Raw genomic sequence first — 13,378 nt, 5'->3', positions numbered from 1 at the left:
AACCTGATTTATAGCCGGTTGGTCAGAAGTACAGCTGACAACCTGGGACTTGCGATTTGGCATCTGAAGTGGGGTCAGTCTTGTGTGATGGAACCCTGAACTTGTGGGATCCGACACTAACCCTACGTAGACAGAGGCAGAACTGAATTGAGTTCTAGGACATCCAGTTGAGAATTGGTTGGTGTGGCGGGGGCAGGGGGGGGAAATACCTACACTTCTGGACCCAGAGGTGAATAGTAGAAGAAAAACATGATAGTCCTTTTCTCTCAGACCAGCCGGGACTACGGAAGCAGATACTGGGCATGGGGCCCAGCATTCTTGTTCTCACAAGCCTAACAGGTGACTCTGGTACGAACTCAAGTCTGAGACCATTGCTTGCTTCCCCCTGGGAAGTCCCCGAGGGTCTAACCCTCCTCCAGGTAGTCTAGTATCCACGACTCTCCCTGGGCAGCATTGTCCCATCTGGGCTCACAGCACCAATCTCCAACAAACACCAGCGTTCACCTCCAGAGCTCAAAATAATATGTTGGTACCATTATTCCTGATTTAGGTAACACATATTACCTCCCCACCAAGAGGACTTAGCCCATAACTTCCCCTCTCCATCTCAACTTTTGATATTTATAGTTCTGTGACTCTCTAGAATTTTAGATGATACGCTCAATCCTCTATTTCTTGTTCCATCAACAAGAGGATCCTGGACCCCCTGCTTTATAAGATGCTCATTAGCTCCCATCCCCTCCCCGCCCTTCTCCTCCCTCCAATCCATGTCACAACTTCTGCCCAAGACTCCTTTGCTTTTATGTTTCTAAACAGATCTTATTTACAGTTCATTCCCTCTCAAGGCAGTCTTTTTCTTTCTTATTCACAAAAGTACCCCCAGCACCAAAAACAGTATCTGGTACATAGTAAGATGGCCGGTAAATATTTATTGGGTGAATGAATAAATGTACAAATAAACGAATGACATGAGAAGCTAATTTTCAATAGGTGTTCTAGACAAGGGGTCATATTTTGCACAGATGGCAGGTATTAATCTACGTTGGGTGGTATTCCAACGTAGTGTAACACCTGCCATCAGGTATTACTAAACTTAGAAGCTAAGTCTAAATACTGAAAACCAGTGAATAGCCTTTATATTATTACGAGAGTATGTGTGTAAGGAGCATGGCACAGTGTTTGGCAAGAGTAAGCCCTCCATCAATGGTAGTTGATTATTATTTTCATGACAAGCTAAATATTGTTCAGGTTGGTAGCCAGACTCCAAAGTGGTCCCCAGTGATGCTCACCTCCTGGTATTCACGTTTGTGTGTAATCTCCTCCTACACTGAATAGGGTTGAACTGTTTGACAAATGGGATGTTGCAGAAGTGACAGTGTATAATTTCCAAAGCTAGGCTACAAAGAGCATCGTAACTTCTGCCTTGTTCTCTTGGGATTCCTTGGGCTGGGAAAAGCCAGACACCATATTGTGAGGACACTCAAGCTGCTCTGTGGAGAGGAACCTCCAGCAGTTGACACCAACTGGCCTGCCATGTGAGTGAGCTACTTTGGAAGGGGATCACCCAGCCCCAATGAAATCTTCACATGATGCTACCAGCCCTGGCCTAGGTGTTGACTGCAACCTCATGAAAAATTTTGAGTCAGAACCACCAGGTTATGAATTCCTGACCCAAAAAAACTATAAGCGATAATAAATGTTTATTATTGTTTTAAGCCACTAAGCATTGGGGTAACTTGTTATGCAGCAATAGATAACTACTACACTTTACTGTAGTGTCAGCCATCCTATTGAAGGGCCATATTTCACAGTACATGACTAATTCCAAATGACATTATTCTAAGTCAGATAAAAAGATGCGTCTCGGGACTTCCCTGGTGGTCCAGTGGTAAAGAATCTGCCTTCCAATGCAGGGGATGCGGGTTCGATCCCTGGTCAGGGAACTAAGACCCCACATGCCACGAGGCAACTAAGCCCGCATGCCACAAGTACTGAGCTTGTGCGCCTCAGTTAGAGCCCATGAGCCACAAACTACAGAGCCCATGCACTCTGGAGCCCGCGCACCACAACTACAGAGCTGCCCTGGAGCCTGCATGCCACAACTAGAGAAAAGAAAACCGACACACCACAACTAGAGAGAAGCCCGCATACCACAACGAAAGATCTAGCATGCCTCAACAGAGACCCTGTGTGCTGCAACTGAGACCCGACACAGCTGAAAATAAATTAAATAAATACATACATAAACATGGGGGGGGAAGAAAAAAAAAAAAAGATGGGTCTCTTTCAACCAAAGTGGTCCTTTCAGCCTGTGCTAAGACTTGGTTTTAATTATCTACAAAATTCTTTCTTGATCCTAGTGGCAAAAATCAAAGCCAATTCTCTATTCTAAGTTACAGGTCAGCAACTCACTGAGAGCTTTCAGCTTAGACATTTCAACAATGGGGAAGGCTTTCCAGAGCTCAGCCTTGCACCACACTGCCTGCTCCCTCCCACCTCTAAAGCACTGCAGAAAATCACCTAAGTACTGATAGCTTGCTAAACTATACATCCCCAGACCCCACTCCCAGGGATTCTGAATCAGTGGCTGCAGCCTGGACCCAGAGAATCTGCTTTATAAAGAAATAGTCCCCCAGGTGATCCCGATATAGGTAGAGCTGCTCTGAGAGAAAAGATGCTCTAAAGGCTGGCGTCTCCTCTCCCCTGATCCATTAGCTGAGCCGTCACAGCTGGTGAGATGGGAATAACACTGAAAGCATTTGCCAGCATGGTTTCGAGCCAGGCCTTCTCCAAGTCTGAAGTCAGGGGACGGCAAGCTGAGCGCCACTGCGTAAAACATATACAGTCACAATCCTTTTCTCTGTCTCAGAAAAGATCCACCAGTGAATAACTCAGAGAAAAGTTCCTCTGGAAGAATCAGTAGCCATTCCTACCTCTTGTAGGCTTTTTATTTTCTTTCCCCGTTTTGCAAATTACACCTGCTTCATTATATCAGATGTTCGGGACCGAGATTGTTTTTTAATAGCTCTTTAGAGTCTCATGGACAATGCAGGCAAAACAACACGGAAACCTTGAAAATCTGAAGTGTGAAAAGAAGAGCTGGTTCTTTCCTGCTACCTCGCTTACCTCTCTCAGGGACGCTGATTCAAAATAATCATTTCCTGGCCCTAGTCAATACCCATTGATTATTCACCACTGCAGTTATTAAAGCAGGTTGACGTGAGAAAGCTAGAGCTCCGCTGGTGCGAAGCATAAAGATTCTATTTTCAAACAAGACCAGAGATAATCTTGATCAAAGAAACCCATGGGTGCAAAACTGAAAGTCCGCACCCCAAGAGGCAAGCCCGCACAGATGCAGGCCCTTTGAGAGTAGTCACAATAAATCATTCTCTACACTCACATTCAATCAGTATCTATAAATTCTCTAAGATTTACATGTGCCAAGATTGCTGCAAGCAAAAAACCAAGATTTGTTTCTATTCCATAGTCTTTATCGCATTGTTTGCAAACTGGTGATTCCTGGGGCCCCATCTGGAGCTCAGAAATATTTGGTTACACCTGTAGAGGTTCTTTCTTTGTTTGAATTCATTGCCAACGTTTTAAAATCAGGAGATTTTACACTCAATGCAGATGGCAAGCCTGGGTCAGTTAGCATTTTCTGTGTAATAACCATTTATTGTCCCATGATTCTGGCGTTCAGAAATCTGGGCTGGGCTCAGCCAGGCGGCTCTGCTGGTCTAGGCTGGCTTGACTGATCTCTGCCAGCCATGTTCATGTGTTTGTGGTCAGCTGCCGGATCAGATGGGGGCTGGCTGGTCTAGGGTGGCCTCAGCTGGGACAATTGGCTCTGTTCCACCTTGGTCTCTTCCTCCATCAGGCTAGCCCGGGCTTGTTCACAAGGCAATCACGGGTTCCAAGAGCAAGGGCAGGTGTGCAAGGTCTGGATGCCTGGGCTCAAAACTCACACACCATTACTTAAGCTGAATTCTATTGCCCAAAGCAAGTCACAGGCCAGCCTAGATTCAAAGGGTGGAAAAACAGACTCCACCTCTGGATAGGAGGGGAAGAAGTTGAGGCCGATTTTGCAATTTTACACACAGTTTATCTTAAGAAATCAACAGATGGAAGCACACAGTGTGCTAGAGTATAGAGGCACCTGCCCCCTTAAGGGCCATGTCAGCGCCCTTCTGCACAAGCCTTGCCCTTGTGATTCACTGACACAACGGTCTGGCCCTGAGGGCATGGCAGGGTTTGCCATTCCTGATCCCAGAAGAAGCTCCCACCTTGTGTATCCCGAAGATCCGTCCCCAGCACTGTCAGTACCCTGGAATCACTTTTCACTTCTCAGAAAACATCTCCTTTCTGTTTACCCTGTCTCCCTTCCCCCAATAAATATCCCATTTTCTGCTGGGAGAATTAATGGGGGAAGGGGATGTGAAAGGGGGAAGGAGGGTGACTCTTCGGTAGTTGGAAGACTCAGGAAAAGAGCAGCTCTGGAGCCAACAGACTTGGGTTCTCCTTGTAGCTCCAAGACCCCATGAACATAGTGTCTCTAAGCCTGGTTTCTCGTCTGTAAAACCGTCCCTGCTAAGTTTGCTTACTTCTTCTTGAAAATGCATTATGTTCGTTGATCCATACATTTTGCATAAATATGGACCCTTTTTTTTTTTTTTTTGCAGTACGCGGGCCTCTCACTGTTTTGGCCTCTCCCGTTGCGGAGCACAGGCTCCGGATGCGCAGGCCCAGCGGCCATGGCTCATGGGCCCAGCCGCTCCACGGCATGTGGGATCTTCCCGGACCGGGGCACGAACCCGTGTCCCCTGCATCGGCAGGCGGACTTTCAACCACTGTGCCACCAGGGAAGCCCTGGGCCCATTTTTGATGTAACAAAGTTAGGCAAAAAAACAAAAAGGAAACAAAAGCAACGACAACCCAGAAAAGCACTCAGAGAAATGAGTGGTTAAGGTTATTTCCCGGCTTAGCCGTGAGTTTACACCAGGCTTCCTACAAAAACCAATTCAGGACTCATGTGCAGAAGCGATTTGCTGAAAGATTCAGAGACTTAATGGCCCAGGGAGCTGTTTTATGTCCTTGCATTTACAAACTGTAACTTGCCTCAAAGCTCAGAATCCCTGGCAATGCCTGCCTCTCCTTGGTGGGAGCCTTGGGAGGGCCTGCAGCGCCCCCTGCTGGGTGAGGGCTCCTGCGACAGGGTCACCCGGGGCTCAGAGCAGGGTTATTGAGGTAAGTCCGGGACAGATCCTCACCCTAAGGGACCTACAAGCATCACTCAGCTGCACGCCGGTGAAGCCGGGGTCCCCTAACACCCACTTCCGAGGCCCAGCCCTGCAGCTCCCGCCACCTTCAGAGCCCCAGACCACCTTCCCCTTAACCTCCCTAAGCCTCAATTCCCTCATTTGCAAAATGGAAATGATGAGAATGCCGACCTCATTGAGGTGCAAATGTGACAATCCAGAGGAAACCCTCAAAGCCCGGAAGCAGAGCGCACAACACGTAGCAGCTATTAAGGTCAGGCCCGAATCTCCTCCGGATAAGAGTAACATAACAAGAATCATCTACAGCGGTCCCCTTCCCCACCCACCAGGAGTGTGGTAACAACAAGTACCAGGGATTCACCGTCGGCCAGGCTCTGAGACCCTTAAGTGCATTGAACATTTTTAAACCTCAAGCATTTCCATAAAGTCCATAACATTATTATCCCCATTTCACAGATAAGGAAAACTCAGATTAAGTAACTTGGCCAAACTCGGCTAGAAGCAAGTAGCAGCACTAAAATTCAAAAGCCAGCAACCTGTGTCTAGAAGTAATAAAAACTTTTCTTCCTGGATAGATATTAGCAAGTCAAAACTCTCCCCACCTCCCCCCTTTTTTCCTTGATAATCTATTAAAAAAGGGAAACTAAGTGAATCAAACCGTTTTGTTTCCCCCCAAAGACCCTCCGTGTTGCGTTTACTACCTGCAGAGCTCCTCCCTGGCCTGGCGGCCCTGGGTATTTGTCCTCATCTTACAGAAAGAAAATGGAGAAGCCAGGTCAGGCTAAGCAGTTCCACTCACTTGCTTGTCACTCCCAGAAGCCAGTGGCGGGTGCCCAGGCCAGAACCCCGCGCTCTAGGCCGCACTGACCTGGTTCAAGACCCCAGTCACGATGCACAAAGCTTGCCAGGGCGTTAGCTTTCGTAGCCTCATTGAAGCCAAGTGAGGGAGGCTGAGGAGAAACGCCTCCAAATTGCCGGGAGACAGATGAGAGACTGGTGAGTGCGCGCGCGCACACACACACACCACACACACACACACCACACACACACACACCACATACACACCACACATACCTCACACTCACAACACACACACATCTCACACACACACCACACACACACCACACATACCTCACACTCACAACACACACACACATCTCACACACACCACACATACCTCACACTCACCACACACCACACACACAACTCACACACAGCTCACACTCACAACACACACACCACACACAATTCTCACACACAGCTCACACACACCCCTCACACACACACACACACACCTGGTCAACCAAGAATCAACGTCACTTTTCAACGCCCCAGCGCGCTGAGACAAAGGAGGCTCTGAGTTCCCACGAGGCCTCAGGCAGAAGCTTGACTCACCCCGTACGTGGGCACTTCCCCAGCTCGCCCGGCTCGGCAGATGCCTGTCGGTGCCCTGAGCGTCAGGACCGGCACGAGGCCCTGGGTTCGCAAGCTCGAGAGTTGCGGGGTGAAATCCGAAACCGACCCCTGTCAACCGAGGGCCAGGGCAGGCCCAAGAAAGGGGCGGACCCTCCAGATGGGTGGGTGGTGCTTTCAACACGCAGGGAACTTCCACACGAGGCTTGAAAGTGGTAACAAGCAGTTCTCCGCCCCGCGCCCGAGAATCTTAAAAGTTTATGTCGAGGCCTTAGCGGGCCTTCGTCATCCAGACCGTCTCAACAACACGTGACTCTCAGGCTGCGTCCTCCAAATGGTTCCCACTGTGGGATGGCGGGGCGGAAGGCCGTGGGCGGAGCCTCCAAACGTCGGGGCTTAGTTCAAGCGGAGGTCACGTCCTCTCGGTGACCTCCTCTTACAACCCCGAGCCCTCCCTCTCTTCACCCAACTTCCAGGCTTCGCTCGTGTCTCCCAAGTCCCCCACGCGGCGCCCAGAGCTCTGCAGATGCCACCCGAGGGGTCTCCGTCTTCCATCTTCCTCCCCCACCCCGACCTCCAGGCGCCAAGCAGAGGGGCCTGTTTAACGTGGTCATCAGATTATGTGGCTTCCCTGATTAAGATCCTTCAATGTAGGGCTTCCCTGGTGGCGCAGCGGTTGGGAGTCCGCCTGCCGATGCAGGGGACACGGGTTCGTGCCCCGGTCCGGGAAGATTCCCACATGCCGCGGAGCGGCTGGGCTCGTGAGCCATGGCCGCTGAGCCTGCGCGTCCGGAGCTTGTGCTCCGCAACGGAAGAGGCCACAACAGTGAGAGGCCCGCATACCGCACACACACAAAAAAAGATCCTTCAATGCTTACTCACCGCAGCTAGAATAAAATCACCTGATCTGGTCTCTGGCAACTTTTCCCAAACCCCTCAAGCCCCTCACTCCTTGCACACCGGCCACTCAGGCCTCCTCTGACACTCCTGCCCCCAACTTGCCACTCACATCGCTTTCTTCCTCCTTTGGACCTGCACCCAGTTGTCCCTCTGCTTGACCCCTCTTCCCCCTGGAAGCTCCACGTCTGCTCCTGGGCACCTTCCAGATGTCCAATGCCTCCTTCTCCGGGAAGCCTTTCTGATCACCCCTCGCCCAACACAATTGATGATGCTGTCCTCCCCTGGCTATCTGTTCTCTGCCCATCAGGCCCATCCAACTCGAAGCTCCCTAAGAGCAGGGACCATTCCCAAGCCACCCACCTGCATGACCTGGCAGAGTAGAGGGCAGATCGTCGATGTTCAAAAAATATTTGAGGGAGGGAGGGAGGAAGGGAGGGAGAAAGGGAAGGAATGAGAAGACAGACATGGGAGAACAATCAGTAATTATTAACGTAATTTGTGATGATAATAGCCAACACCAGGATGGGCCTGCTCTGAGCCTGGCGCTATTCCACACGCTTCACATGTGTTAATGCATTTAATCCTCACTGCGAGTCCCCATCTTACATGTGCAGAGGCTGAGGCTCAAGTGAAGTAACTTGACCAGTGTCCACAGAAAGCAAGCGGTATGGCTCGAGCTTGAACCTGGGCTTCGCTCCAGAGTTCATGCTCTCAGCCTCCAGGAAGGAGGCCCTAGATGTCCATCGCATGGGGGAAAGGACACCCCCTCCGCAGGGAATACAAGGCAGCCGCTTAAAGAAGGATTTCCGTATTTACTGACATGGACAGGTGTCCTTGATGGGACACTGGGTGGAAAAAAAAGCAAATGAAGGACACATGTTATAATCCCATTTTTGGGGAAAACATCAGAGAAAACAACAGCCAGATGTGATTGTTCACACACAGAAACGTGGCTGGAAGGACACACAAACCTGGCTGATGCTGGCTACTGCTGGGAGGGCTTCCCGGGTCTCTCGCTCCAGGCTCTAGGCACATGGAACTCTCCCTCAAGACCTAGCAGGCTGCCCTATCCACAGTCCCAGAGCCCCAACTCCCCAGCCCCTTACTTGGCTTCCGTGCTGCATTTGCTGCTGCCTGACACCAGCGGGCACACTTATTTGTTTGATGCCCGTCTCTGTAAGGGTAAGAATAAATTGAAAAAGAAAAAAGTTGATTTTCCTTGGTGCAAAAAAAGAGGAGAACCTTTGCATTGCCACTCTCCTTTTCTTAGATCATGTGATTCTTTCTCTGCCCCTTTGAGATGTATGTAAATCTTTTTAAAGGCGAAATAAGCCGCTTGCAGGTTTTTAAAACCCAGGAATGTGTTAAGAGTCTGAGAGCTGTCTCCTTGAAATGTAAACATCAAAGAAGATAGCAGCCTATCTCCTAGGCCAGGTGAGGGTTTAACTTCGGTGACTAGCTCTGTGCTATAATTACACGTTTGTCACAGAGGCACAGGAAGTGTATTATTCCTTTGGATAAAGACAATTAGCAAGTACAAACGAGGGTGGACTATGTGTGACAAACGGTGCTGTCAAGTCCTCTTACCTGAGAACTAGTTATTTTTTGTCTTTGGATGAAGCATCTGCTCAGCTGCATATAACAAGGCGCTTTCTTCCTGTCTCTGAGATCTCGTTAGTGAATTGCCCGTGATCTGCATCACGTTCTAGCTTAATGTTTACTCAATAATAAAATTCTTTTCTTTCTCTTCTCCTTTTGTGGAAAGGTTTTCTGTCAGCAGATTTTGTTTTGAATTCTCCCCACCACCCCTCCCCGCTGGCTTGTCTTCCCCAGTAGAACATAAGCTCTGGGATACCTTGTCTTCCTACTTCACGGCTGTGTGCCCGGCACTGAGGAGGTGCTTAAAACCTGTTTACTGAATGAATAAAAGAAGTTGCTGGCTGTGTCCTTTGAGTTTTCATTGTTTACAATGATCAAATGTTACCTATGACAATAATTTTGCCAAAAAACAATTAAACTTTTAAAGACTCCACAGTTGTGCATACAAAAGGCAGCCACTGGTTTGCTTAACAGATATTGATTTTATTTCCTGTTAATCCCCATGCTTCTCAGGCCTGAGTCAGTCGTCTTTAAATCATTATTACCAAGTACTTAAGACATTCTTATTAGCAACATATTGAGACATCGAACGAACGAGAAAATCTTCAAACATCATAGTTCCAGCTAATCCAGATCCTTCCCGAGTACCGAGAAGTGATCGTTTCTATCTCCAAGGCAGTCGAGAGGAGATTCTTGGAAAACCGTGTCAGCGCGCTCCTCCTCAACAAGCTACCGCTTTTCTTGGTGGTGGTTTTACAAGTAGCATCTGTCTCCCTGAGTGGCCTCACTGGACCGCACAGCTCGGGTTCTACGCCCTGTGCCCCCCATCCCGAAGCTTTTATTGGTGTCCAGTCCACACCATTCATACTCTTCTCGGAACGAATGAATGAAAAGGCCACTGTGCTCACCACGATCAGCTTTCGGGAAGGCACTGTACATGCTGGTCCCTGTGCCGAGCATACACGTGCATGAAATTTCTCTTCTTCTTCACAGCAATATTGTGATATGGTGCTATTATTATTCCCATCTTACAGATGAGAAGACTGAGGTCCCAAGATGTTGAGTGACTTGACCCAGCACATGGTCAGTGCACCATAATGGGGGGACACACCCCCAGGCAATCTGACCCCAAAGCCCCAGCTCTTGGCCCCAAGCCATAAAACACCATTTGTTTCAAAGCGTTGGACTAATCTTCTACCTTATTTGTGGAAACAAGAGAAAACCCAGCCAGGCAGTAACCCGAGGCAGGAGGAACCCAAATTCCTCTTAATAACTCACATTTTCTGAGCTCCTGCCATCAGTCAGGCACTAGGCACAGCACTCAAAAGGTGTCATCCCGGGCTTCCCTGGTGGCGCAGTGGTTGGGAGCCCGCCTGCCGATGCAGGGGACGCAGGTTCGTGCCCCGGTCCAGGAGGATCCCACATGCCGCGGAGCGGCTGGGCCCGTGAGCCATGGCTGCTGAGCCTGCGCGTCCGGAGCCTGTGCTCTGCAACGGGAGAGGCCACAACAGTGAGAGGCCCGCGTACCAAAAAAAAAAAAGGTGTCATCCCACTTAAGCCTCACACCAACCTAAGGGAGGTTCATTCACTGTCCACATCCCAGAGGTGAAGGCTGAGAAACACAGAGAGGTGTCGTGACTTGCCAAGGTGCCACAGTCAGTCAGTGGCTGAGGTGGAATCATATCCAGGTCTCTCCGCCTCCATGGCCCATGTTCTTACTGACGATTTTTCCCCCAAATGAGGAAGAAAAGCAGAGATGATGATCCAATGTCAGCCCAAGTTCAGACAAGGACAGAGCTCCCACAGGGTGGGCCACGAGGAAAAAGAGGTCGCTCGGAAGTGGGTGGTGGCAGCTACCACCGGTGACATTCTCCACGCCCCCCTTGGTGCCTAGCAGAGCCCCGAGCATGACGCGGATGTTGAATTAAATAGTGACTGAAAAACTGAGAGCGAATGCACCTCTTCCTACAGAGACCTACGGTGCATGCCTCCATGGTTCCCAGTTCAGACATGGTCTGTGGGGCGTGGAAGCCCGTTTTCTCCTCAGCCCTCCTCCTCCCTTCGTTGTGCCCCACAGGCCATCTGTGTCATGATGGAGGGAAGGGGGGTGGGGAGTGAAGCCTTTGTGGGGACTGATACCATGCCCGTCGTGCACACATGGGATTGCTCTTCATTTTTTCAGGAAGTCACAGACACATGTGTCGTTATTCCCATATCACAGGAAAAGAAAGCTGAGGTTAAAGCAGGTTACATTACTTTCCTTGGGGCCGCAAGGCTAGTGTCACGAGCTCCCAAACTCCACCCTGACCCATTTGCCTCCGAAGACCCTGCCTCACAGAGGGAGAAGAATCAGTAGGTGCCACACGATGGAAGAAAATGTGCACACGTGGTCGGCACCCAGTAAGTGCGTGTTGATAAGTGAATGGGTGAGACTCTTTCAAGGAGAGGGTTACTAACAGGATCTACTGCTACAAGATGTCACTAACGATAGTTCAAGTTATAATAGAGAAAAAACTGGAAATCACGTATATATTTATTATAACCTATATTAGTCAGCTCGGGCTCCCATAACAAAATACCACAAACCGGGTGGCTTAAACAACAGAAATTTATTTTCTCACAGTTCTGGAGGCTGGAAGTCCAAGATCAGGGTGCCAATGAGGTCCAGTTCTTGTGAGCATCCTCTTCCTGGCTTGCTGATTGCTTCTTGCTGTGTCCTCACATGGCAGAGAGAAAGAGTTCTGGTGTCTCTTCCACTTCCAATAAGGGCACTAATCCCATCATGAGGAACCCACCCTTATGACCTAATCTAACCGTATTTACCTCCCAATGGGCCCATCTCCAAACACTATCATACGGAGAATTAGTGCTTTAACATGTGAATTTGGGGGGAAACACAAACATTCAGTCCATAACACCCATTACCAGGACACTGGATTAAATAAATCATGGAGCACCTATACTATAGAATGCTCTGCAGCTTTTAAATAATAATATTGCACAATTATGGTTTCAACAGGAGAGACATTAGTGAGAGATGAAGTGAAAAAGTCACATTATGATGCATATATACAACATCATCCCATTTCTACCAAAACTAGGGGTGTGGGGTACTTTGGCAAGATCTGGATCTCACACCCATACCCTGACCGGAGGGCCACCAACCATTGAGATTGGACAGCTTCATACAAACTACAATAGGGAGGGAGGGGCATCTCCAATAGAAAGAGGGAGCTGGGCAGACAAAATAGACAGAAACGCCAGCCACACGGCCATGTCTTGAGTCCTTACTGTGTCATGCCCTGTTCTATAGGCACTGAACTATATTATCTCCTTTAACTTTCACAGTAACCCTTTGAGATGGGTATTATTACTCTCACTTCTTGCAAGTGAGGAAACAAGGGACTTAGATCGTTGGAGTCACTTAACAAAGATTCTAAACAGGGCCTGCACCACACCAAAGCTGTGATGTTCACCAGCAAATCATGAAACCACAAAGCCTTACTTGTACTGCATCGCCCACTGCTGGTACATAGCAGGTGTTCAGAACAATGAATGCTGATTGGAAATGAACAGAGAGGAGGCAAGAAGTGATGTATGGGCACGGGTAGTTGGATTTGCTTTGGGAAAAGGGACAGAAGCAGGAGGTGGGGAATGGTGGAGGGAAACAGGGACGTGGGCTGGAGCCATGAGTTAAGACTCAGGCTTCCCCTGAGAAGTAAGAGGCCAGGGTATGTGCCAGGAGAGAGGTCATCAGGGCAGGAAGGAGGACTCCAGGTGAGCAGAAACAGTTTAGAGCAGACACTGCAGAATCTGACAGAGAAAGAGAACTGGAAGAGAACTGTTCTCGTCCTCAGGAAGACTCAGGTACAACCAGAGAATACGTAATGGGAGAAAACGTGGCAATGTGTCCCAAACACTGTTCACTTTCTATTTTATCACAGTTTATCTGCCTGTGCTCCAGAATCTACCTTCCCACATTCTTATAGAAAGGAGCCACAGTGAGTAACCCCGAGGCCCTGGACCCCTGAGCAGATTAACCATGGTTCCCTTGGGAACTGGGAAGAAGTAGTTCCTCCTCCACCAGAAGGGAAAACTCCTTTTCCTTCCTCCAGCTCCCCGGCCCCCTTCAGGTTTCAGCCCCCTCACACACACACACACACACACACACACACACACACACACACACT

The sequence above is a fragment of the Lagenorhynchus albirostris genome, chromosome 15 (genome assembly GCF_949774975.1).
Source record: "Lagenorhynchus albirostris chromosome 15, mLagAlb1.1, whole genome shotgun sequence".
Classification (NCBI taxonomy): domain Eukaryota; kingdom Metazoa; phylum Chordata; class Mammalia; order Artiodactyla; family Delphinidae; genus Lagenorhynchus; species Lagenorhynchus albirostris.
This window is presented reverse-complemented; position numbering follows the sequence as displayed.